Source organism: Heptranchias perlo, chromosome 10 (assembly GCF_035084215.1).
Source record: "Heptranchias perlo isolate sHepPer1 chromosome 10, sHepPer1.hap1, whole genome shotgun sequence".
NCBI lineage: Eukaryota > Metazoa > Chordata > Chondrichthyes > Hexanchiformes > Hexanchidae > Heptranchias > Heptranchias perlo.
The window spans coordinates 21,757,140-21,784,994 of record NC_090334.1 but is presented as its reverse complement, the minus strand read 5'-3'; the positions used below and the strand labels follow the sequence as shown (position 1 = coordinate 21,784,994).

Genomic DNA, 27,855 nt, shown 5'->3' with positions numbered 1-27,855 from the left:
GAGACGTAGATATCTAAATATAGTTACTTTGGTCAGTGCTAAAATTGTGTGCATGTTTGGTTTGGCTGTATTTACACATGAAAACTATCAAGTTAAAATTCCTCTGATGGAAACAGCTGATGAGGAAAGAACAACTGATCACGCAGCGCCAGAGTGTAATATCACCTCTGTCACTTTGATTTCCTTCATTTATCCTTTGCTTATGAATGATTCTGTGCTGTGTCACTTTGGCTTCAGAATTACAGTTGGGGATATTATACCCAGTCTACATATACAAATGTCCCAAGGTATTCAGAAAAGCCACTAAACTTTGAACAAAAGATCGGCAAGTTAACATTGTAAGAACTGATTTCACAATGTATTATATTAACAGTTTTATGCTGATGCCAGCAGTATAAAGTAATTTGGATAAATTTTCCATGCAGTCTGAGACATAGGCTTTCAAAAGGGGATCTGGATACCTGAACAATTATGAGCTCATCAGAATTCTGTCTGTCTGAATCTGGGTATATTAGGGATGGGCAATAAATGCTGGCCTTGCCAGTGACGCCCACATCCCATGAACGAATTTTTAAAAAATCACGCTGCAAACACAGTATCTCAAGAATTCTGTATTCTATATTTTTCTCTAACTTACTAGTGCATTATTATTTCTGTGACTGTATACTAATAGACTCTATTTCTACAATGATAGCACTGCTTTCCCTGGGTAGCTGATGACGTATTTTGGAAGTTAAGGCTATTTACAAAGTTCCTGCACACATTTTAACCGGGCTGATATTTTTGACTGTGGTTGTCTTTTAGATCAGTTTGTACTTGTACCATGGTTATGGGTTCAGTGCATGCTTTCGTAACATGACTTTTTGGTGAATTTTCCCCCAAAAGGTTTACTCCTGGTCTAGTTGTATGTGCTTGGATGTGTGAGTGTGTGTACTCACACTCATGCATCTATTAATAAGGAAAATGTTATTGAATTACATCGTTTAATCATGAGAGAAATTCTCAGCCACCATCAATCTCTCTCTGTTCATCTAATAATAGAGGCCTGGCAATAACAGTGAGGAATAAATTTATTCTGTTTTTGCATCTGCTAATTTTTAGAATTGGATCCAGTAGCTCAATACTGCATGGCTTTGCTCAGATTTATGAAATATATGGCGAGTGAGTTGTACATATTTTCAAAGCCAGGACTGTTTGACAGATTGGCATATGTATCTTTGTTGTTCTTAGTGGGGGACTTACAAATTAGCATAGTGCCATAAATATGTTCCAGTTGCAAAACTGTATTGATTGCAACTGAACTAGAAGTGTTATAATTCTTCAGCAGTAGCAATCAATGGTACTATGCAATTCATTGACAGAATAGTAGGTAGTATTAACTTCTCACATAATGTCACAAAATTTAGCAGTGCACCTTAAAATACTGGATGGTTCATGTGACAAAAGAAAAGCAGATTTGGTTTAAACTTGTTCCAGCAGGAATATAAGATTTTGAAAGTGCATAAACCCACTCGTGACATTGTTGCTTTGCTATTTATTAACTGACCTTGTTTACAAATGAATTTGGTTGAGGAATGTGTATTGTAACAGGTGAATGGAGCCAGTGTAATATGGGGCACCTTCAATTGCACCATTCCATCCATGTTTTTTATGTACAGCATATTCTGGAATCAGTCTAAATTGATGGAATATACATAAACCCACTCATTAACTACTTCTAACATTGATGTGGGTTATATTTGTATATAACTTTCATATAGAAAGATAGATTCCTTTGCAAACGGTATAGACACGGAATAGTGAAACATCTATTCCTATCTAGCATTAAATTTAAAGTTCTCGTTAAAGTTTCACCTATTGCCCTGAGATGTAAATGCTGGTATGGAAGTTAATTCTCATCGTCATCTTTAAATCTGTCCATGGCCTCGCCCACCCTAACTGCAATCTCCTGCAGCCTTAATTCCTCCTGAATAGAGTTTTTTTGTGCATCCCCCTCTCCCCTTGTCCCACCATTGGCGTCAGAGCCTTCAGCTGCCTTGGTCTTGTTCTCTGGAGTTTGCTTGCTAAGCTCCCCCATTTCTCCATTTTTTTCTCCTAACTCTCCCTTTCTTGCCATCCATTTTTCTTATGCCATTTTGTGAAGTGCCTTGGGATACTCTTTGTTGATGATGCTATGTAAATGTAAGTTCTGATAGTAGTAATTTTAGTAGTAGTCGTAACAGCAATAACAAGACTGGGACGTGACATCAAATCACAACAGACATATTTACAGAAAGTAGTTTGAGATTACCCTGGTCTCAGTTTTTATTTTAGGATCTATAATGGAAACAAAGAAAGGAGACTTTTATCCCATTTGGGCTGGATTTGAATCGAGAGAGGAAAGGATGGAATTCTAGCCCTTTCCATCGCCCAACATTAGCTGGACAATTAACATATGTATCAGCTGAAACATTTAATGTGAATAAGTACTTGCACAACAGATGAAAAGCGTAGTATTTATCCAGCTAGCTGTAGCAATTTTATTACCATTTGATGTATTCAAATACAATGGAGCCCACTTAGAACACACGGACTGCAGCGGTTCAAGAAGGCGGCTCACCACCACCTTCTCAAGGGCAATTAGGGGTGGGCAATAAATGCTGGCCTCACCAGCGACGCCCACATCCCATGAACGAATTAAAAAAAAATCTTGAAGGGGTCAGATTGAGTTGAAGATTAAAATATTTTCATTCTTGCCATAAATATTATATAGCAATTTGACTTTTTTCCCCTTTTTTCACATTTTATTTCAAGAAAGATTACAAATTAAAACAGGAAAACTGGCAACATGTAGCAATTAATGGCTCAGGTATAAACTGGGGATCCTAGTTTTCACACTGATATAGTACTGGTGCATATTCTCAACACAGCTTATACAGGAGGGTTCATTAACTGCCTAATTGTGCAGAAATTTAACATGGTTCAAGTCCGAGGTGAACATGGGATGGGGGCAGTGCAGTTAGTCCGGGGTACACCCTTCCAGTGTGTTTAAAAGTTACAGTTTAGCCATTCCTGAACAAATTGGCCTTTCAAACTAGCACCAACTTTGCTTCATTCTAATTTATCGTAAGCATTTGAAGATCCATCACCTTGAGCACAATTTATCCATGTGAAATGAGAATTGATGTTAATAAGCTTCTCTGAATTCTATTAATTGCTCACTTCTGTAATCAATAGACTATTCAAGTACAAAGAAACAATTGGTTGACACAGCCATGCTGTGTTTCTTGCCATTATCTTCACACTATCCTTTATTTATGAAGCTATCTTTTTGTATGTTCACCACACAGAAAAATATTGGGGCTTGATTGTGAGAGATCATCACTACATATGGAAAGGTTGATTCATTTTTGAATAGGTCTGTATGTTCAGGCAAAAAAAAACTGGAGTTGTTGCTTCTTGGTAAAATTAATTATATGGTCAACCATTTTCCCAAATATAAAATTGTGTGAGTGATTCATCATAAGTAATATAATGAGCAACTGTAGAATGTGTAATTTATTATACAAATGAGAAAGACTGAATGACTTGCTCATGGCTAAATTGCTTATGAGTTATTAAGTACTTAAGAGTTCCATACTGAATATTCTATTTATACCCAAAATCTTTTTCTAAATGTATTTATTTCTAAATACTTTAATGGGGCCTAGTTAGTGGTGCAGGATCTTTCTGCCCTCCACATGATTTTCACTCCTCTTCAGAGGTCTTTGGTTGCCATCTTAAAAATCATGTCAGCAGGCGAAAGAATTTCATTTACTGTAGCTCCCAAATGTAACATAGAATCAATTGTTCATGGAGATACTGATAACCTTTAGCTATGTACATGAGATAGCATTTCTGAATTTAAATTCAACTAATCTGAAAAGTTTTACCTTTTGTCCTGAGATGTAAATGCTGGTATGGAAGTTAATGATTATATCCACAGAATATACAGTTTAACATATCAACAGAAATACTAATCTGTCAAGCATACAAAAGTTTTCAAGCTCTGCGGTCAACTGCAAAAAAAAATCTCATTTGTGGCTGTACGAAGCAGCATTTTGTTTTATCTTGTTTTTTTTAAAGTTTGTTTTCCTCCCATATTTTCCCCTCAAGTCACCTCCTTGAAATCATGCAACTTCCTTGATCTGAGAAGAAGGGCCTTCTCTAATGACCCTTTTAGACCAGGCCATAAGTGTATGTGAGAGCAGCATATGGTGACTCATCCTTCAGTTTGTCTTCATTCCAGCAAAGTGCCTGGCTTCTCCCAGGCAACATTGATCAACTTATCTCTGACTGATGGCAGGGAATCAGTGCAACATCCTACTCCTCTGCGGAACAAAGTTCTGGAGCTTCTGGGTACTGCCTCCCCAATTCTGACAAATTCCAATATGGGAGCCAAGGAACGGCTAGAGGCAGGTGAGAAGAAGCTCTTGTAAGCTGGAAATTATTCAGTGTTTATTTGGCCACATGTGTGGTATAAATATAGAATAATGACTGGCTGTGAAGTACAAGACTGAAATTCAATTACCGAGTACTGATGATCTCATAAACCATGAGCAAAGCATTCATGGTTTCTAAATATCAACAGAAGCACTGAAGTTGAATCTCAACTTTATCCTTACAAGTGAGATTAACTATCAGTACATGTATTTTTCAGGATTTTAGTATCTCTGGGCATGATCTGTACATGCTCATGTTGGTTATATAAATAAAACAGAACATATTAATTCATACATTTTTAAAAAACAATCTAGAAAATTATCTTAATCCTTCTTATTTTGGAGTAAAAATCCTTTCTTGACAATTCAAAGAGCTGATCACCAATAATCTTCAGCTCTATCTCTCTCCTTTTAGCTTTCACCTGCTGAGCCTCCAGCCCAGTAGAGTAGAATAATGAACAACTCGATGAATGAGCCAAGGTTATACAAACAGGCTATAATTTATGGATAAGTGCATGTCTATCTGTGAGTTATGTTTTCTTATAAAAGTATATACTCATTTAAAAAAAAATAACTTTTTGACTTTTCTTAGCATTCTGTGGTAGAGGTGGTGTGGTGCATTTAATAAAGCAGATTGTCATACAGGACCTGAAGGAAAACAGCATTGCTTGATCAGAAATATTAATACAATGCATTGGCCAGTTTTCAGGAATCCACCATATGAGGCAGAGTTTCATCTCATCTGTAATTCATGATGGGGAACTTCTGCCCCTAACTGGAGAGAACGTTGGTGCAGCCATGATACTCTGTCCCAAGTGTCCTTAATGTGATTTGTAAATAGTATTTTCAAAACATGGCAGATAAAATGTGGCAGAATATCAGTTTAAAAAGAAATTTGTTTTCAAGACAAACATATGAAAGGAACATCAAAATGGTATTCTGAAAGTGGTGTGGTATAGTGTTTACACACTGATGTACTCTTTTATACACACAGGCAGCCAAATGAGAGCTATGTTGGTATAACATGAAGTGGTCTGAAATCAGTTATTAAAAACAGGGGAATCAATTTAAACAATCAAAAACAAGATTTTATTTGTAAAACAAATAACATAAACCAAATTATTATTAAGGACCTAGGAACAGGACACTTAGAAAATCATAATATGATTTGGCAGAGTAAACACACTTTTATGAAAGGGAAATCGTGTTTGACAAATCTGTTAGAGTTTTTTGAGGGTGTAATTAGCAGGGTAGATAAGGGGGAACCAGTGGATGCAGTATATTTGGATTTTCAAAAGGCATTCGATAAAGTGCCACACAAGAGCTTGTGGGATTGGGGATAATTTATTAGCATGGATTGAGGATTGATTGCAGAGTAGAATAAGGCAAAAAAGGGACGCTGATGTCAGACACCGAGAGCTTAATACTGCAGAAAGCCTAGAGGAGTATAGAAAGTGCAGGGGTGAAATTAAAAAGGAAATTAGGAAAGCAAAGAGAAGGCATGAAAAAATATTGGCAAGTAAAATCAAGGAAAACCCAAAGATGTTTTATAAATACATAAAGAGCAAGAGGATAACTAAGGAAAGAGTAGGGCCTATTAGAGACCAAAAAGGTAACTTGTGTGTGGAGGCGGAAGATGTGGGTATGATTCTTAATGAATACTTTGCTTCTGTCTTCACAAAAAAGAGGGGGACGATGCAGACATTGTAGTTAAGGAGGAGGAGTGTGAAATATTGGATGGGATAAACATAGTGAGAGAAGAAATATTAGGGGGATTAGCTTCGTTGAAAGTAGATATATCGGCAGGCCCGGATGAAATGTATCCCAGGCTGTTAAGAGAAGCAAGGGAGACTCTGACCATCATTTTCCAATCCTCTCAGGCTACAGGCGTGGTGCCAGAGAACTGGAGGACTGCTAACGTCGTACCATTGTTTAAACAGGGAGAAAGGGATAGACCGAGTAATTACAGACAAGTCAGCCTAACCTCGATGGTGGGCAATTTATTGGAAAAAATTCTGAGGGACAGTATTAATCGTTGTTGAGAAAGGTACGGATTAACCAAGCACAGCCAGCATGGATTTGTTAAGGGAAGGTCGTGCCTGACGAACTTGATTGAATTTTTTGAGGAGGCAACAAGGAAGGTCGATGAGCGTAGTGCTACATGGATTTTAGCAAGGTTTTTGACAAGGTCCCACATCGCAGACTGGTCAGAAAAGTAAAAGCCCATGGGATCCAAGGGAAAGTGGCAAGTTGGATCCAAAATTGGCTCAGTGGCAGGAAGCAAAGGGTAATGGTTGACAAGTGTTTTTGTGACTGGAAGGCTGTTTCCAGTGGGGTTCCGCAGGGCTCAGTACTTGGTCCTTTGCTTTTGTGGTATATATCGGTGATTTAGACTTAAATGTAGGGGACATGATTAAGAAGTTTGCAGTTGATACAAAATTGGCCGTGTGGTTGATAGTGAGGAAGAAAGCTATAAAATGCAGGAATATATCAATGGACTGGTCAGGTGGGCAGAGAAGTGGCAAATGGAATTCAATCCAGAGAAGTGTGAAGTGATGGGGAGGGCAAACAGGCAAGGGAATACACAATAAATGGTAGGATACTGAGTAGTATAGAGGTTCAGAGGGACCTTGGAATGCATGTCCGCAGATCCCTGAAGGTAGCAGAACAGGTAGATAAGCTGAAGCGTGGAATATAAGAGCAGGGAGGTTATGCTAGAACTGTATAAAACACTAGTTAGGCCACAGCTAGAGTACTGCGTACAGTTCTGGTCACCACATTACAGGAAAGATATGATAGCACTGGAGAGGGTACAGAGGAGGTTTACAAGAATGTTGCCAGGACTGGAGAATTTTAGCTATGAGGTAAGATTGAATAGGCTTGGGTTGCTTTCTTTGGAACAGACGAGACTGAGGGGAGGTTTAATTGAGGTGTTTAAAATTATGAGGGGCCAAGAAAGAGTGGATAGGAAGGACCTATTTCCCTTAGCAGAGAGGTCAATAACCAGGGGGCATAGATTTAAAATAATTGGTAGAAGGATTAGAGGGGAGTTGAGGAGAATTTTTTTCACCCAGAGGGTTGGTGGGGGTCTGGAACTCACTGCCTGAAAGGGTGGTGGAGGCAGAAACCCTCATCGCATTTAAAAAGTACTTGGATATGCACTTGAAGTGCCGTAACCTACAAGGCTACGTACTAAGAGCTGGAAAGTGGGATGAGGCTGGATAGCTCTTTTTGGGCTGGCACGGACATGATAGGTCGAATGGCCTCCTTCTGTGCCATAAATTTCTATGATTCTATGGTTAATGGACAGAAAACAGAGTAGGAATAAATGGGTCATTTTCAGGTTAGCAGGCTGTAACTGGTGGGATACTGCAAGGATCAGTGCTTGGACCTGTTTGAAATGTATATCAATGACTTAGATGAGGGGACTGAGTGTATTGTATCCAAGTTGCTGACGATACAAAGCTAGGTGGGAAAGTAAGCTGTGAGGAGGACACAAAGAGGCTGCAAAGGGATATAGACAGGTTAAGTAAAGTGAGTGAGAAGGTGGCAGATGGAGTATAATGTGAAATTATTCCCTTTGGTAGGAAGAATAGGAAAGCAGAATACTTTTTAAAGGTGAGAGACTAAGAAATGTTGGTAGTCAGAGGGATTTGTGTGTTATTGTACGAATCACAGAACGTTAACATGCAGGTACAGCAAACAATTAGGAAGCCAAATGGTATGTCAGCCTTTATTGCAAGGGGGTTGGAATATTAGAGTAAGAAGGTCTTGCTGCAATTATCTAGGGCTGTGGATAGACCACACCTAGAGTACTGTGTACAGTTTTGGTCTCCTTACCTAAGGAAGGATATACTTGCCTTAGAGGAGGTGCAACAAAGGTTCATTGGATTGATTACTGGGATGAGAGGGTTGTCCTATGAGGAGAGATTGAGTAGAATGGGCCTATATTCTCTGGAGTTTAGAAGAATGAGTGGTAATGTCATTGAAACGTATAAAATTCTTAGAGGGCTTGACAGGGTAGATGCTGAGAGGCTGCTTCCCCTGTCTGGAGAGTCTAGAACTTGGGGTCATAGTCTCAAGATAAGGGGTTAGCCATTTAGGACCGAGATGAGGAGAAATTTCTTCACTCAGAGAGTTATGAATCTTTGGAATTCTCTACCCCAGAGCGCTGTGGATGCTGAGTCGTTGACTATATTCAAGAATAAGATCGATAATTTTTGGACACGAAGGGAATCAAGAGATAAGGCGGGAAAGTGGAGTTGAGGTCGAAGATCAATCATGATCATATTGAATGGCAGAGCAGGCTCGAGGGGTCGTATGGCCTACTCCTGCTCCTGTTTCTTACGTTCTTATGAATGCACTTTGGTTGTCAGTACTTTAAAAAAATGAATTCTCTCTCATTCAAATTGTTTTGAGGGTTGGTGAGAGAGGGAAGCAGTTCTGGCAATGGTTCTGTGGAATCATAAGTCACGGGTTCGTAGGAAATGTATTATGTGAGCTCCTTCAAATTTGCCCCAACAAGATACCTTAAACGCATAAACATGACATTTTCTGTTTCCCATGCCATCTGTTTTTACTGGCTCCATTGGTGAAACTGATAATTTAGTGCCAGTTTGCATTGCGTTATGGTAGCTTTGTAAGTGGAACCAAATCTTCTGTGCTGAGACTGTTCAAGTTCATTTCACATTGGACCCTTTCAGCTACTGGAGAAAGAAGATTTCATCGTATCAGTTTGAACTGGATTCAAACTCACTATGGCACTTTGTCTCAACTACATTGATTCTTTTAAAGTACTTATTGTTGTGGGTGCACTGAATCCCTTGACCCTTACTATTTGATCTGTGTCAATATTGTAACCAATAACATATTGTAGTTCTTTGTGAGAAAATGCAGAATAATAGTATAGTACAGGTAGTAGGTTAGTTTTTTTTTGCAAGGTTAGTTTTTTTTTGCAACAGTTGTATGGTTGTAGGAAATAGTCTTCAAGTACCTTAATTATGTCATGCTGCAAGAAGACGTTCCACCAGAGTGATGTGAGAGTCCATAACACATTTGGCTAGCCAATCCTCAGGTGTCCACAACAAAGCAAAAGCTCGTGTTGATTGTCTGTGTTCATATTAATCGAAGTTCATACTTGTGCTCAAATTGAGATCAGCTAGCTCAGCAAAAATTTGATATTAAACCTAGGATCTGCCTAGCCCTAATTTCAATCCCCAGTCTTCATTGTTAGCTGATCTCAAGTAACACAGTAGCAGAGATGCTAAAATTGGCCACAGCCATCCATCAATTAGCGAAGAGAAGAAAGGCCAGGGTTGCTGCTCCTGTAAACTTCCCAGTGACCCCCAATGGAAGTGTGTGTGGTGTGTGGACATTGGTGAGGACAGTCTATGTCTGATATGGTGTGATGGAAACCATTGCAGCAAGCAGTGAACACCTTCAAGAGAGCAAAGGAGAGGAGAAAAATTGGTGGAGAAAATGGACGAGAAAGAAAGTTTTGCTTATGAGTTGATATAACTAGATCACTGCTCTCCAATGATGACTAACGGCGACACCATTTTAGCCACATTTACTAATTTTAGTACAAAACACCTTACATACACTCATACAATACAAGTAAGTGTACTTCACAGGTAAATTTACTTAACAAACATCTGCAACAATTCAATAACCAAGGAAGTAAAGCATTCATGGTGGTCAAAAAACACTTGAACACTCTGCTTTTTGCTATACCATATTACAACAAATGCACAAAAAGGCTAAAGCAACATACATATGCTGTGTGAATGAGTATTGAGATCACATGCTCAATGAGCATCTGTTACTCATTTTTTATTTATTTATAATTAGGAGTTGATAGCCTCTGGATTTCCCTCCCTGAAACTCTCCGCATCTCCACCTCTTCTCCTTTAAGAAACTCCTCAAAACCTACCTCTTTGACTAAGCTTTTGGTCACCTGTCATATCTCCTTATGTGGCATGTAGTCAAATTTTTTCTGATAATGCTTCTGTGAAGTGCTTTGGGACGTTTTGCTACGTTAAAAGTGCTATATAAATGCAAGTTGTTGATGTTGTTGTCGTAATCAAAAAATGCAATTAGTCACATCTGGATTCCCAATTAGCCACATGTGGCTAGTGACTAATGCATTGGACAACAATGAATTAGAGGTCAGAATGGAAAGTTGTTTGAGCAATAAGCCTGGAAATTATGCTGTGGGATATTTTTGTTTGAATTCTTAACATGTGGGAGTCAAATTGCTTTTTCTGCTTTCTAATGGTGACATTAAGCCATTTACCATAAAAGGTTATTGCCTCCATTTATTTGACACAAATGCAGTAAGTGTTCATATGATATCACATAGTGTAATTTCCAGGCTTTATAGTCAATTGAAGCTTTTAAAGTATAGAAAGTCACCCCTGTATTTATACTGATTGCAAAACAATGGGATATAATGGGCCTATTTTATAAACTATTTTTCTAGATTGTTATTAAATCATACAGGATTATTGTATCTTTGTATAACATAATTATGACAAGATATCTTGAAATTGAAATTTCAAAGCAAAATATCTTGTGTGTTTTTTAACATAAGACAAAAATGGATTCGTTCTCAGACATTGGAGGACATAGAATAAAAGAAGGATGTACTTGGAGTTGTGCCATGCTGCACAGCTAGTGCCCAGTGTTTCTTTCCCATGTGTGTACCTGAAAGATGAGCCAGTCTGAATCAGAAAAAGACAAAAACTATGTTATTAGCTTAGGTGCCTGCTTACTGCTTTGATTGTTCAACCGGAACAATCCCCTCACACTTGTTCCATTTAAAAGCTGCACAGTGCTATTTTGTTGCAGACATTGCTTTTGATTAAAAAAAATGAAGTTTGCATTTTTACAGCAGGTGAAATAACAAGTCACAAAGGCAGTTGCTGGGACACGGAGATGTGGTGATCAGCAATACAAACTATACAAGGTGACAACAGACTACAGGGAAATTGATGATGAAATAATATATAATGGGTGAGATTCAAGATGAACAGGGTTTTCCTGGGAGGTACGTTACAGATTTTTTGATTTTTTTTGTTTCTTCACAGAAAGGATTTTGGGATTGAGTTATGTTGAAGTGTGTTTTAAAACAAAGTGAATTCATACAGGCTTAAAAACAGCTGCAAGCATTGCAGATATGTATTAGAGCCAAACGATGTGATTTGAGGAATGTCGCAGCTGATACAATGAGGGCCAATTGTATCATCCCAGTTCCATTAGACAGGATGCTTCCCTTTCATTTGCAAAATAGCAGATGTTCTTTTAAACCTGTGCCCCAAGAGGAGAGGAGAGGTAGCTGGTTTTATTGACCAGCCTATTGGCAAATCACAGATGAGGGAGGAAGTCAGCATCACAGCCCTCCCTTGGCTGAGAACATAGAGAAAAGGGACACATGGGCAATCAGGTTTTTAACAAGAGACTGTGGGGTAGAAACTCATCCTGGGCAGGAAAGCTAAACGGGCGGGAAAGCTAAATGGGTGTGAAAGCATCAGCTGCCTGTTATACGCCCCGCTTGATATTCAGTTCTCCTGCTCAAGATGAAGTTCTACCCCTGTGAGGTGCAGGCCTGGAATCAGGAAGCTGAAAGACAAGAGGTCAGTTTTTGCAGTTAGAAATTCTCTAAAAAGAAAGGTATGCCAAAAACAAGTAAATCAGCCCATGAAAGGGACAGGACACATAGGGATAGGTTTTGAACTTGCCGCTTAGGCATTGGACTGGCATTGTGAATCGGCGGCCTGTTATAGAAACTGTCCGATTTTCATTTCGATTGTGATTCAGTAGAAATGAAAATCGTATGTTTTCTATAATGGATGGCCTATCCGCAACACCAGTTTTACGTCCAGGTGGCAACTTGAAAATCTACCCCATGGTTTATTAATTTTCCCATTTTTCAAGGAGAGCAGGGAGATTGAGTTAAGAAAGTGGAATTTGCTTTGACTGTTACTCAGTAAGTTCACTTGTGATCTGAAATAAAGCAGCTTAATGATTCGTATCTGAGCTTGTCTACCAAGTGTTTCCGACCACCTTTGAAAGATTAAAGAAGCACTTATGAGGGCACATGTGAATATCATGATACCCAGTTCAGATCACAAGGGAGTCTATTGTTAAACGCCCAGGTTCTGCTAATGTATAATTAGATATTGGGCAATATGGGTACACTTAGGAATGTAACACGCTCAAACTGCTTATGGGAATGATCAGCACCACTGTACCCAAGAGAATATCTAAAGCAGACCTGAAGCTTGTAACAGGAGGTAAAAGTCATAAGTAAAGCTTTCTTGATGAAAGTATACCAATTGCACAAGAGTTATAATTTTGGTTTCTTGCCAGTTATTTAAAAATGCAAATCTCTGACAACAAATATAGAGCGATAAATCAGGCTGTAAACATGGCAGTTCAAGTAATATGGTTATAGCATTGTGCTTTTAAAAAAAAATCTACATTTCATATCTTATGTATTTTTGTAACTTCTCTGCGAATGAAATAGGGCACTGTACAAGGTCGGATGGATTATTGGGTACCTGCTATGTGAAATGAATGGTGTGGCTGGGCAAAGTGGGCCAGTAGTTATGAAAGAGGTGTGGCATTGTTAGTGCAAACTGTGTGAAGGGTCTGATTACTTCATGCTATAGCTTCAATACCATTGATGCTTCTGTATACATTATTGAGACAGTTTGTGTGAGGCCATGAATACCAAAACAATACAGATATTAAGTGTAGCAGGCTTGGGAGGAAAGGGTGACTTTGGATATATGGTTCCCAAAGCTCTCCACCACTGAGGTTTTCCTCGCCTCATGTCTGGGTCTGTTGTAGAATAATTGATAGAGATTGATCGCTATAATTAGTCAACAACTTCATTATCATTGTATCATGCGACTCCTGGGAAGGTAGGAGGCGGACTAAATGGGCCTTGGTTTCTTTCATCAACGATTCCTATGTTCCTAATACATTCCAATTTCCATTTATACTAAAGATTAAAAGAACTCAGGAATTCTTGCAGCCATTTGTGGAGTACTCATGCATTTGAATGGAAGATCTAATTGTTGACCCATTAATGATGTTTATTAAATATTTCATTTTCACAAATATGATGAAATTCAAAGAAAATTTGTCTTGAAATGTGTACATTTATTAGCAATGTAGTGCAAACTTTAGATCAGTCAATGTGAAACAGTTTGCTTAGGCGTATTTTTGTAGTGGCAATGAGTTGTGTTTCAATCCCTGACAGTTGTGGGATTGAATTGGTCTCAGTATTGCATTTACTGCTTAAGTTTCTTACAGAAATTAGAGCTTCTTTGCTGACTGATAATAACTACACTAATTCATGCCAGCCCTCGTAACATTTAACAGCAGCTGTTTGAGGCAATGGCCGACTGATTGCTCCCAGCCAACACCCAACCCCCACCCCATGATATTAATGTGAATGTTACTTTGTGGGTCATTTCAGCAACCACACACACACACAAGGACGTGGGCCAGAGGATTGTACAGCCACCAGAAACATTAGAAAGGCACTTTTTACAATTTTCAGCTGTTCAATGTATGTATTTAGAACAAATTGCTGCTTTAATAATTAGAATGTATGCGCTTTTTTATTGCTTGCTTATGTCAAGTAAATTGTTTAACTCTACTTCTGAATGTGCTTATAAATACTGCACATAGTGAAGCAAGATACTGTAATGTTAAACAATGTGACTGAGAAGAATTTAAAAGCAATAGCTCCAGCAATTTTGATTTGGGTAAATATAGATTTGAGACTTAAAAAGTGTATTTCTTCATTTTTGTTAAAGTTACTTTCTCTGCAACCTTTTTAGTTTCTGCCATATCACAAAAGATTTCTTGACTGAGAGGGTAGGCAAGCATACTAATCAGCCCTTTGCTATTGCCAGTTTTGTAACAACGATGTGTGTTCTTTTTGACCTCAACGGGAGCATTTTACTTCTGCTTGTGACCTCTGTCAGATAGCCTGGCTAAGCACGTAGCCATGTTTTCCCCTACATAGCATAGTATATTGATACGCCCACATGTTGTGCCCAGGGCCACATGGGGAACGTACGGGTTTTAAAATAATCAGCATTTTCATGTCCAACCTTCTGTTCAAGTTTTGGATAGTTGGAGTGAAGTTAACTGCAGCACATGGCATCATCACAGCCAGCACTGACTTTCTGTAAAGCATTTAAGCAAACTTTGTGTGCAACTTAATTGAAGGGCTAGCATCTTAAAGGTATAGACTCCAAATTTCCAAATTGGAAGGCAATGGTGGGTGTGATCCCAGCATAACCACTGGAATCATGGCCTGTAGATTTTTGGTGCTGCAGTATTGTGCACATTTAATTACTGAGTTTGACATTCATTATAATGTTTTAAAATGTTAAATTGTACCAAAATTTTGTTATTGTAATAGAATTAGTCGTTTTGTGGACAACGCTTCTACTCAGAATTAAATACTTAATTATAAACTGACTGATCAGAACAACTGACAGGAAAACATACAGGTTTAATCTAAATGGGCTTTGGCAAACAAGATTAGATCCTTCTTCTGACATGATTACTGCAAGTGGATTCCACTGTTTGTGTGTGTAGCCTTGAAATATTTAATTAGATGTAAGTGGTTAGTTGCTGAGAAGAGACTAACTGATTTCATGACTCCGATCAATTTACCATCAAATTACTTGATGTTTGACACAGCCACAAGGTTGAATATTAGTTAGCCACAAGCTGGTAAATGTTTCTTCTGCCTAATTTAACTATTTTGACTCTATTTTCTTGTATTTTGTTTTGTGCGATCTGAAAAGATTTGCTCTTGAAATACTCTAATTGGCATCAACAGGTGTAACGTGAGACTTATGAATGAAATTTTGTGAAATGTTAGATAGTGTCCAAGTAATCTGATGGCACTAACAAAGTTAGAAATGAGACGATAGAAATGACGGTAATCTGTATGTTGTGACCAGGGTGTAGCAGCACCTCACCAATACCCAGCTGTTGATGAAATGGTGACAAAAATGCTTGTTCACTTTGTTTATTACACTGTCCAACATAAAGGAGGGAGGTAGTTTATCTTTGTTACCTGTAGTGTGGTTCACTGAGAGATATATGGAGATATCATTATGATCTAAGGACACTGGTTTAGTTTGATGAAATTATGTTTTGTTTAAATTTTGTCTTCATTTTAAATGTAGGTAAGCATTCATTGTAGTAAGAAAATAGTATGATATGGTAAGGTTTTTCTCAAAGATGCTTCCACATGGTCATTATTGAAAGATTTCGACCTCCATTGTCTTGTGTCTTCATGTATAGTAGATGGTCAAAATGTATCTTAAACCCCAAGGATCAACAATATAAGATATCAATTATCATCAAAGTATATACCATGTGATGTGTACTGCACAGTTTCTGCTATTAATTTCCTTTGAAATACTGGAAAAGTGTAAGATGTGCACATAATTTTGCAACCTTTTGATAGTCAAAACTTATTGTATATATAGGCAGGGTGCTTGCAATGTATGAAAGATCTTATTTCTGAATTAGTCAATTGTAGTTATCTCCATGATAATCTTATATTAAAATTTATCATTAACTGTTATTGAGCATTTGAAGGTGCAGTGTTGAGAATTAAAACCTGAGCAGAGATAAAAGACCAATTTCGTACCAATTTGCCTTATGAGTTTCTGATACTGTTATTCATACAGCAGGTATTCTTTGCTGTTTGTTAATGACAACCAAATGCAATACGTAGTCCTGTGTTATCCAGGATGTATTTTGTTCAGACCACTATGTTGGTTTGCATTAATAAAGATTACATTTTAAATGTAGATGAGCTTTCATTGCAGTAAGAAAATAGTATAATATGGTAAGGTTTTTCTCAAAGACTCTTCCACAGTGTCATTATTGAAAGATTTTGACGTCCATTGTCTTTTGTTGCTTTTTTGGTAGGATGCCTGTTTAACCTGCATCAGCTCCCTGTCCCCTAACAGACCTAATTCAAAATGCTTGGCATCATTTACAAATCCCTCCATGGCTTTGCCCTCTCCCCTCACCTCCCCACCACTGCTCCCCCTAACCCACCTCTGTGACTACCTCCAGAAAATCCCTCTGTCCTTCTGACTCTGGCATCCATTGCACCTCCCTCTCCCTTCGTTCCTTCTTCATTGGCAGCACTTTCAGTTACCTTAGCCCCATACCTTAGAATTCTCGTCCCAAACCCCTCTGCAGTCTCTCCTCCTTCAAAACCTACCTCTTTGACAATGCCTTTGGTCAATTTTTCTGCTTGATATCTGTTTTTTTTCACCTCTGTGAAGTGCCTTGGGATGGCTTACTACATTAAAGGTGTTATATAAATGCAAGTTTTTGTTGTTGAATTTAATTGCAGGTTGTGGCAAATGAATCAATTTGGTCCTGTTTATCCAAGTAAGATCCTGTACATCAAGCATTATGTCCAACGGTGACATTCTCTGATGTATACCGTTATTGGAATTCTATGATCACTCTGTGTGGCATGCATATGAGCTATTTGAGATAACAAGGTCACAAGATAATTATGGATGAGGAAAGCCATTCAGCTTATTTTAGTTCAAACACCCAGAAAGATCTTACATTCCCCCAAGTACAGCATCTAAATGTTTCTTAAATTACTTAAGGGTTTTTCTTTCACTGCTGATCACAACTTCCTCTGACATACATTTTACTATTCTAGCAATGTAGTTCAACATTCAGTTGGCTTTGTTGATTGATCCTCTGAATTGGCTGGGCTTGTTGAGTGTCAGGTCTACCAATATTTCTGGGTCTTTTTCAGCTTCACCCTTGGCCATGTCAACACCATTCATGGAGTACGTGCCACCCAGTTGCATTCATCATTGCATCCCTGGTTCCAATTAGTATAAATATCTCTCAACTAATGTTGAGCAAATCTTTTAGCCCCCTATCTGTGAAAGTAAACCCCATCCTTCCTGCAAAGTTTACTATCCCAAATAATGTCCTTCATACTACAAACACCAGCTTTTTAACTCCCTGTCTCCAGTCAGTCATTAAAACCAGTGATCCTATCATTTCTTTCTGACATAACATCAATGACCAGTAACAGTCCAGAAACCTTAAATTTGCTGACCATTCTCCAGTAATTGTTCTTGAAGAGGAAAGGCTTCCTATCCATTTTATCAGTTCCTTACCTTCTCCCTTCATCAAAACAGCTACTCTACTTATTTATATCCTTAACTCTTAACCAGAAAAACACATAACTGCCCTACGGAAAGAATTCTTTCTGGACATCTCACTATTAGCTGGGCTCACAATGGAATCTCCCAATTTATCTTCTGACTTTAATCTGTTGCAGCTGTTGTTCTCGTTTTTGACACTCTGTTCATTCCTGGACATTGAAGGCAGTGTTAGTTAATATTTTACTACAGTGACATTTGTGTATTTGGATTGCTGCTTCGTGCATTTGATGTCATTCTTACTTCAGCTTCCTTCCTTTTACATTTTTATAATGAGAATTGGGTTACAACTTGTTTACATTTTCATTCTATATAGCCTATGGTTTATAGTGTGGGAGGCACTAAAAAGTGAAATTTTACAGGTAAAATGCAGACACGTCCCCTCAAAGAAAAAGGGTGGCACTGCTAAATTTAGAGCCTCCTGGTTGTCTAGAAGTATACGGGGCAAGATAAAGCAGAAAAAGAAAGCTTATGACTGTCACAGAAAACTAAATACTGGAGAAAGCCTAGAGAAGTATAGAAAGTACAGGGATGACGTAAAAAAGGAAATAAGGAAAGCAAAGAGTGGGCATGAAAAAATATTAGCTAGTAAGACTTAAGAAAACCCAAAGATGTTTTATTAGTACATTAAGAACAAGAGGATAGCTAAGGAAAAGGTGGGACCTATCAGGGATGATAAGGGTAACTTGTGTGTAGAAGCAGAGGATGTGGGTAGGGTTTTAAATGAATATTTTGTGTCTGTATTCACAAGGGAAAGGGATGATCCGGACGTAGTAGTTGTAGAGGAGAGGTGTGAAATATTGGGATAAGGTAAACATAACGAGAGAGGATGTACTAGAGGGACTGGAATCATTGAAAGTTGATAAGTCACCAGGGCTGGATGGATTGTTTCCTAGGCTATTGAAGGAAGCCAGGGAGGAAATAGCGAATGCTCTGAGGATCATTTTCCAATCCTCACTAGATACAGGGGAGGTACCGGAGGACTGCAAGACTGCAAATGTAGTACCATTGTTTAAAAAGGGTACGAGGGAAAGGCTGAACAATTATAGGCTGGTCAGCCTTAGCTCGGTGGTGGGCAAACTATTAGAATCAATACTTAGAGATAGGATAAACTGTCACTTGGAAAGGCATGGTTTAATCAGGGATAGTCAGCATGGAATTGTTCAGGGAAGGTCATGCCTTACAAATCTGATTGAATTCTTTGAGGAAGTGTCAAGGAGGATTGATGAGGGTAGTGCAGTGGATGTTGTCTACGTGGATTTTAGTAAGGCGTTTGACAAGGTCCCACATGGCAGACTGGTCAGAAAGGTAAAAGCCCATGGGATACAGGGAAATGTGGCGAATTGGATCCAAAATTGGCTCAGTAACAGGAAACAAAGGGTCAAAGTCGATGGATGTCTTTGCGAATGGAAATCCGTTTCCAGTGGTGTGCCACAGGGCTCAGTGTTGGGTCCCTTGCAGTTTGTGGTATATATTAATGATTTGGACTTGAATGTAGGGGGCATGATTGGCAAATTTGCAGACGACACAAAAATAGCTATAGACTCCAAGAAGATATCAATGGGTTGGTGGAGTGGGCGGAAAAGCGGCAAATGGAGTTCAACCTGGAGAATTGTGAGGTAGTGCACTTAGGGAGGGCAAACAGTAAAAGGGAATACGCAGTAAACAGGAATATATTGAGCGGGGTAAAGGAAGTGAGAGACCTAACCCTAACCCTAACCCTAACCCTAATGCATGTGCACAGGTCCCTGAAGGTGGCAGTACAGGTAGATAAGGTTGTGAAGAAGGCATACGGAATGCTCTCCGTTATTAGCCGAGGTATAGAGTACAAAAGCAGGGATGTAATGATGGAACTGTATAAAACGCTGGTAAGGCCACAGCTGGAATATTGTGTGCAGTTCTGGTCACCACATTACAAGAAAGATGTAATTGCTCTGGAGAGAGTGCAGAGAAGATTTACAAGAATGTTGCCAGGGCTTGAAAATTGCAGCTACGAGGAGAGATTGGATAGGCTGGGGTTGGAGCAGAGGAAGCTGAGGGGAGACTTGATTGAGGTGTACAAAATTATGAGGGGCCTAGATAGAATAGACAGGAAGTATCTGTTTCCCCTAGCGGAGAGTTCAAGAACTCGAGGACATAGATTTAAGCTGATTGGCGGAAGGATTAGAGGGGACATGAGGAAAAACTTTTTTACCCAGAGGGTGGTGGGTGTATGGAATTCACTGCCCAAATTGGTGGTAGAGGCAGGGACCCTCAACTCTTTAAAAAAAGTACCTGGACCTGCACCTAAAGTGCTGTAAGCTGCAGGGCTACAGACTGGGTGCTGGAAGGTGGGATTAGAATGGGCACTTGGTTGTTCTTCGAGCTGGCGTGGACACGATGGGCCGAATGGCCCCCTTCTGTGCTGTATCTTTTCTATGGTTCTATAAGTTTTTTGAGCCTTCTCTTGCTAAAGTTTGTAAATCTTGTGTGTATCTCACAAGCTTTAGTCTACATAATTCATCAATAAAGCTGTCATTTGCCAAATAAAACAATAGTAATTCTTACACTGCTGTTCTAAAAAATCTCCTACTTAACTGACGTATTTTGCACATTTAGGTCCACAGAAATCAAAAGCTTTGCTGAGATGGTAATATCAGTTTTTCAGACAACATCACACCAGTTGGAAAATTATTGGTAGGCATTTACCAACAAGATCTAAATTTATGTGAATATAAATAAATAAATTGGAACTAAATTTAGTCATGCTCCATTCTGATTTATCGTCTTATTGATGTAGAGAACATTCCAGCATTATTTTTTTCTGTAAACCTCAGGGAACTTGTCTGGAAAGTGCCAGATCAAAAGAAACCACAATTTTGGTGGACTAAATTATTTACAAATTGTATTGTGTTAAATCATTGATATGGTGGTGAGCATCTGAGTATCAGGTATTTATTCTTTTTTGTACAGTTGCCATTTTAGGTGCATTATGGACTGCTGGGACCTGGGTCTGTGCCCTTTGTTCCTGAGAAATGCGTGCTGCGGGCTGCATCTCTGGAACTTCTGCCTGGGCAGCCTGGTCTCGCCATTTATGCACCACGTGTGATGCTCTGATTGGGTAGGCTGGATGCCTGGAATATGCTGCTGTCCTGAGATTTTCATTTTCACATCGTTCACCTGACGAAGGAGGAAGCCTCCGAAAGCTTGTGAATTTAAAATAAAATTGCTGGACTATAACTTGGTGTTGTAAAATTGTTTACAATTGTCCTGAGAAAAGGCAGCCTTGTGCAGGTCGGCTCCAGCAGCTCCAGAAAGCTTTTGATTTCTGTGAACCTAAATATGCAAAATACATCAGTTAAGTAGGAGATTTTTTAGAACAGCAGATGTGTTTATCCACTGATCGGGGGTTGGCTGATCTAATGGCTGCTTTCAGATTCCGAGAGCCCCGAGAGACAGCTGCATGTATCCTGGCCCAATGACCTAAAAGCCAACATGCAGAGTTCTGTCTATCCTGTCTCGAGCTCTGCAGTCTTTCTCTCTTCTGCTGCACTTCATCTGAAGACTGTCTGAAGGGCGGACTCAGTTAAGTTTTGGGCTGTTTTCTGACCTCCTTGAATTACCTGGTTCCTTCCTTGGGTCCCTCAGCAGTAAAAGACTTTCTTTAAAATAGTCACAAAATCTCGTACGGGACATTTGAAGTCACGAACTGACAAGACATTTAGTTTGGCAGAAGGTTCACCACTTATTTGCTGTTCTCCCAACCTGATGCTGACAGTTTAAAATGAGTTCTGATCTTTAAAGGCTGCACCTTAAATTTCTCCCCACCTCCCGAAGCACTACGCCCATGTTACACAGAAGTTGCGCTATACCATTGCCAGTGAGTATACAAATGAGCTGACCCTTTGAATTGTAGCATGGTCAGCATAGTGGGCATAAGTGCTCGGTCAGTAGCATTTCTTCTGGACAACAGGATCGGGGTAATTTTAACTTTATACGGTAGTGTAAAATGGGTGATAGCAAATTGGCAGGCCGTTTTACATCTCTCCCAAATTTTATTTCCATTGTGGAAATATATTCGCTGTCACCCGTTTTACACTATCGCACAAAGTCAGAATTACGTCCAATTTCAGGGTGGCCTTTCTCAATCATAAACATGTTATGTTGTTACTTCCTCAATTTGTTTGTACACAGAATGCCCACAAGAGTTGATCCATACGACTCCTGTGTGTTTTTCTGCATGCGGTCTGAGTTCTTCCCGTGTACAATGCTGCTGTAGAAAACATACCTATCTTGATATAAAAGACATCAATTAAATGCCCCCTTGTTGTTATACTAATGTGTCGGTCGTCTGATACAAAAATCTATGATTAGGGCAGAATCTCGAGTCGTTGTAGTTTTGTCTTTACATAGCAAAAGTTCTAAATTCAAGCTGGGTCAAACAATTCTTTGAATATGTGCACTTTTAAAAAAAAAGAGAACCTTGATCTCAGGGAAGCGGATGGTGCAGTGTGTTAAACACTGGCATGTCACCTGGTCTCAACTCCAACTCAGAATGATGGGGTGAATATCTCCTCTGGCTGTAAGGGTCCTTCATGAAATGAGTTTTGGCAGCCTTGATCCAGTGCCTAGAGGGCATGGCACAGAACTGTCTCTGAGTACCAAACTGGCAATCTTATTCAGAAGACCACAGAGACTGGTGTAGAAATGAGGAAAAGTGCAGAATGGGTGCTGTTTAGAGGCTAGGGATGACTCACATTGTTGGGGAAAAGTAGAGGGTGCTTCCATTTCCGTTGGCCTGTACTATAACTATATCTATCGATGCTTGGTGCCTGAAATGACAAGTGGGGAGGGAAGGGGATGGTGAAATGTTAATTATCATGCAATTCAATTTATACAGCCAGGTTCACTTGCATTATCATATAATTTAATTAACATTTCAATGTCACAGTATCAAAATTTTTAAAAAGTTAAAATACCACAGTGTAAGTCCACAGAATTAGCACAGTGAATGCCAAGATTGAGGCTGTGTGACATAAAATGTAAAAGTGGGCCTATTGTTTCACTGAATTTGTATTGAAGTTAAGAATGTTCTGTGCTAAAGTAGATCCTGAAATTACACTGGAATACTATCATACGAATACATAGTGTATTTGTTTGAAATTCCTCTGTCTGCAATTTCAGCAGAGGTGTTAAATCGCTGAAAATAAATATTTTTTACAAAGCATTTTGCCTGCAAAGAGGAAAACTCAATTACGGTTTACAGCCTTCTGTATTGGAGGTACTGTGTTAATCTCAGGGGAGCACACAAACACCAACAGAAATCTTTTCAATAGCAATGAATCATGATTGTTAAATGCCATGATAGAATTGATGTTTTACTATGAAAGCGTGCTTCTCTGAATATCAAATTACTTTTAGGAATAATGTGCAGTAAGTGTTTTTGGTTTGTGTCCATCATTATGTGATAGGCTTAGGAGACAAATAGACACAATTATTATCTGCATTGGCAAGCTTGATAACATCAGAGCTTGACAAAAGAGTCAGTGAGGTATTGATTTGAGATAGTTGTTTCAGCAGTGGGACCAGCAAAAAGTGCATGTAATAACATTATTGAAATGCATGAATCAATATGACAAAGCTACATCATTGTGGTGACTGGGCAGCGGATTGTTATTGAATACTTTTTTTACAGTGACATTTCCCATGTCCAAGTGGTTTTCTTAAAATTTAAAATTGGCTTTATGGCTATTGGGGTGTATTTTTGGTGATGTGACCTTGGGGAGCACTTCCTCGGGTGGGTCTATACTCCGTGCACAGACATGATACCATGAATTGTTTTATATCAGCCCCTTATCCATCTGGAAAAAGAGAAACAAACAGAATTGTTTCTCTTCACCTCTCCTTTCCATATTCACCCGGCAGTGAACAGAAGAGACTTCACAGATGGATAAAGTATTTGAGTTGTCAGAACAATGGCAAATTAAATTTAATGCAGGCAAGAGCAAAGTACTGCACATAAGAAGGAAAATTAAGCGGCACATATATACTCCATGAATGATGTAGAAAGAGTTGAGGATGAAGCCAGAGGAAACCCGAGAGACTTAGTAGACTTGATATTCAACATGCAGAGCAGAAATCTACAAAGCCGATAGAATGTTGAACGACATAGCCAAAGCTGTACATTACAAGTCAGAGGAAGTCATCATCAAACTGTACATGCTCTAGTTAGACCGCACCTTGAGTACTGCATTGCATGCAACACAATTTGTAACCTCATGGCCCGGCATATCCCTCAGTCCTTCCAACCCTGGTTCAATGAGGAATGTAGAACAGCATGCCAGGAGCAGCACCAGGCATATCTGAAAGTGAGATGCCAACCTGGTGAAGCTACAACACAGGACTATATGCATGCTAAACAGTGGAAGCAGCATGCTGTAGACAGAGCTAAGCGATCCCACAACCAACGTGTCAGGTCAAAGCTCTGCAGTCCTGCCACATCCAATTGTGAATTGTGGTGAACAATTAAGCAACTAACGAAGGCGGGGGGGGGGAGGAGGAGGCTGCATGAACATCTCCATCCTCAATAAGCCCAGTATGTGAGTGCAAAAGACAAGGCTGAAGCGTTCACAGTCATCTTCAGCCAGAAGTGCCAAGTGGATGATCCATCTCGGCCTCCTCCTGAGGTCCCCACCGTCACAGAGGCTAGTCTTCAGCCAATTTGATTCACTTTGTGTGACCTCAAGAAATGGCTGAGTGCACTGAACACAGCAAAGGCTACGGGTCCCGACAACATCCTGTATGCTGAAGGCCTGTGCTCCAGAACAAACCATGCCTCTAGCCAAGCTGTTCCAGTACAGCTACAATGTTGCATCTACCTGACACTGTGGAAAATTGCTCAGGTATGACCTGTCCACTAAAAGCAGTACAAATCCAACCCGGCCAATTACCATCCTATCAGCCTACTCTCAAACATCTGCAAAGTGATGGAAGGAATCATCAACAATGATATTAAGCAGCACTTACCAATAACCTGCTCACCGATGCTCAGTTTGGGTTCCACCAGGACCACTCAGCTCCAGACTTCATTACAGCCTTGGCCCAAACATGGACAAAAAACTGAATTCGAGAGGTGAGGTGACATCAAGGCAGCATTCGACCGTGTGTAGCACCAAGGAGCCCTAGTAAAACTGAAGTCAACGTGAATCAGGGGGAAAACTCTCCAGTTGCTGGGGTCACACCTAGCACAAGGAAAGATGGTTGTGGTTGTTGGAGGCTTATCATCTGCACCCCAGGACATTGCTGCTGGATTCCTCAGGGCAGCGTCCTAGGCCCAACTATCTTCAGTTGTTTCAATGACCTTTCCTCCATCATAAGGTCGGAAGTGGGGCTGTTCACTGATGATTGCACAGTGTTTAGCTCCATTAACAATTCCTTAGATAATGAAGCACTCCATGACTGCATGCAGCAAGACCTGGACAACATCCAGGCTTGGGCTGATAAGAAGTAACATTCGTGCCACACAAGTGCCAGGCAATGACATTCTCCAGCAAGAGAGTCTAACCACCTCCCCATGACATTTAATGGCATTACCATCGCCGAATCTTCCACCATTAACCTCCTGGGGGTTGCCATTGACCAGAAACTCAACTGTACCAGCCACATCACTCAAAGGGTGGTGAGTGTCTGGAACGAGCTGCCAGAGGCAGTAGTAGAGGCGGGTACAATTTTGTCTTTTAAAAAGCATTTGGACAGTTACATGGGTAAGATGGTTATAGAGGGATATGGGCCAAGTGCAGGCAATTGGGACTCGCTTAGTGGTAGAAACTGGGCGACATGGACATGTTGGGCCGAAGGGCCTGTTTCCATGTTGTAACTTCTATGATTCTATGATACATCAGTACAATGGCAACAAGAGCAGGTCAGAGTCTGGGTATTCTGCGGGGAGTGACTTACCTCCTGACTCCCCAAAGCCTCTCCACCATCTACAAGACACAAGTCAGGAGGGTGATGCAATACTCTCCACTTGCCTGGATGGGTGCAGCTGCAGCAACACTCAAGAAGCTTGACAACATCCACTACCTCAAACATCCACTCCCTCCACCACAGGTGCACCGTGGCTGCAGTGTGTACTATCTATAGGATGCAATGCAGCAACTTGCCAAAGCTTCTTCACCAGCTCCTCCTGTGATCTCCACCATCACCTCCAGGTTCCCCTCCAAGTCACACACCATCACAGAGAAACAGAATAAACGGTCATTTACGCTGTTGTTCTGGATTTGCACCGAAATTATGGCAGGAGATTTGGAGAAACCCCACAAAAATTTTTTGAACAACTGGAGACTTCATGTTGGACTAAATTGATGTTTTCACAGGCATCCTGATTTAGACATATATCACCGTTCCTTAATCTTCGCTGGGTCAAAATCCTGGAACTCCCTACCTAACAACACTGTGGGAGTAGCTTCCCCACATGAACTGCAGCGGTTGAAGATGGAGGCTCACCACCACCTTCTCAAGGGCAAATAGGGATGGGCAACAGACACTGGCCTTGCTAGCGATGCTAATATCCTGAGAATGAATTCATAACAAACAGAACAAGGGAAACAATCAAGTGATAGAGGCAATGCAGAGAAGAGCCACAAGTCTTTTTAGCCTGGAAAGGAGGCATCTGAGAGGTGATCTTAAAGAGGTATATAAGATTGTTAAGAGAATAGAAATAGTAAATTGGGAATATTACTTCAAATTACATTGAAAGAATAGGACAAGGGGATACGTGTTAAAACTAGTACAAGGTAAATTTTTCAAACAAAGAGTGATCAGTGTAAAACTAGTGGAGGCAAAAACCCAGGAAATTAGCAAAAAAACAATTGGATGCATAAATGTGGGGCGGGGGGGGGGATCTTTAGGATCTCTCTAGATAGATGAATTAAGATGGGCTGAATGGCCTTTCTCATCTGAAATTATCTTATGATGTCAAGGCTATCCATGTATAATATGATGTCTTCAGGAACCCCCTAGATGCAGACAGTTTCTTGTTATGCTTGACTAACCCTAAAGAATGTCTTGAAACCTCATTCAACACTTGCCTCCCAGCCTCCTTGTTGGTAATGAACTAGATTTCTTATGTAGATGAACTACCTTATTATATTCTTTCACCATTAACTGCCCAAAAGATGAAACTAACTATTTGGGGTTATATTTTCCCCAGAAATTGCTAAATAAATACGATCACCATCTCCATTTCATACTACCAAAACAATTGGTTACAATTCTGTTGCGTCAATGCAGGAGAATGGACATCCTCAAATTAATATAACGTTGGGAATAAATACTTGTGCAACAAAAGTTCTCCGAGCTGTATGTATAAAAGGTTATGAATCTCTCTGTTTCCTTCTGTTTTTCACCATCCTTCTGGTAATTTTACTTTTATACTTTCTCATTGCTATGGAGGTTCACATTGGTACTCCAATACACTGTTCCACCAACTCATTTAACTATACTTATCAAATGAAACCAGATATTTCTCTTGGGATATAAGTGCCCATGAATTAAACTTCTGGTAATATAAGCCTCAACACAAGATGTGTCTTTGGATTGCCAAACCTATTGAATTGTTTTTAGCATTGCAGATGAAGCCACTTAAGCTGGAAGTGAGTTTAGGAGGAAAACCAATATTTGATCCTTCCAATTGGAAACTGCGTTGCTGGCTGTAAGACCATGCCAATTTTGACATCTCCCACTGCTTAGCTCCTGTAGAGGATGTAAATATTTCATCTGGACCATTGGGCAGAACAAAATGGAGGTAAATTTCCGCAGGTGTTCGGCAAAAGATTGGCGTAAATCCTGGAGAAACTGTATAAACGGCCGTTTACGCTGTTGCTCTGGGGTTTGCACTGAAATTATGGCAGGAGATCGGGAGAAACCCCGCAGAGATTTTTTGAAAAACAGAGCACTTTAAGGTGGACAAAATTGATGTTTTCATGATTATAAAGGGAATTGACAAGATTGATCAAGGCAAGTTCCCCATTGTGCTGAAGGGTTCAAATACCAGAGACTGTAGATGAAGTTGATCTTTGAAATAGGAGCTGCAAACTCTTCTCTCTCCAGAAACATGTCTGATTATCTCAAATCCATTTATTACGTCCACTTCAGTGGTCTTC

General features: G+C 39.7%; 1 protein-coding gene across 2 annotated transcripts in view; it reads left to right on the top strand.

Moving 5' to 3' along the window:
* The window catches only part of LOC137326330 (spectrin beta chain, non-erythrocytic 1-like), a 269,969-nt gene that overhangs the window by 38,568 nt on the left and 203,546 nt on the right, over positions 1-27,855 (top strand). Inside the window, exon 1 of one of the 2 annotated variants that reach the window (XM_067991314.1) lies at positions 13,953-14,040. The exons of the other annotated variant lie outside the window; for it this stretch is intronic. The gene's annotated coding sequence lies outside the window, so the exon portion shown is untranslated. Of the gene's footprint in view, positions 1-13,952; positions 14,041-27,855 lie in introns of those variants that run through there. 2 annotated transcript variants of the gene reach the window in all.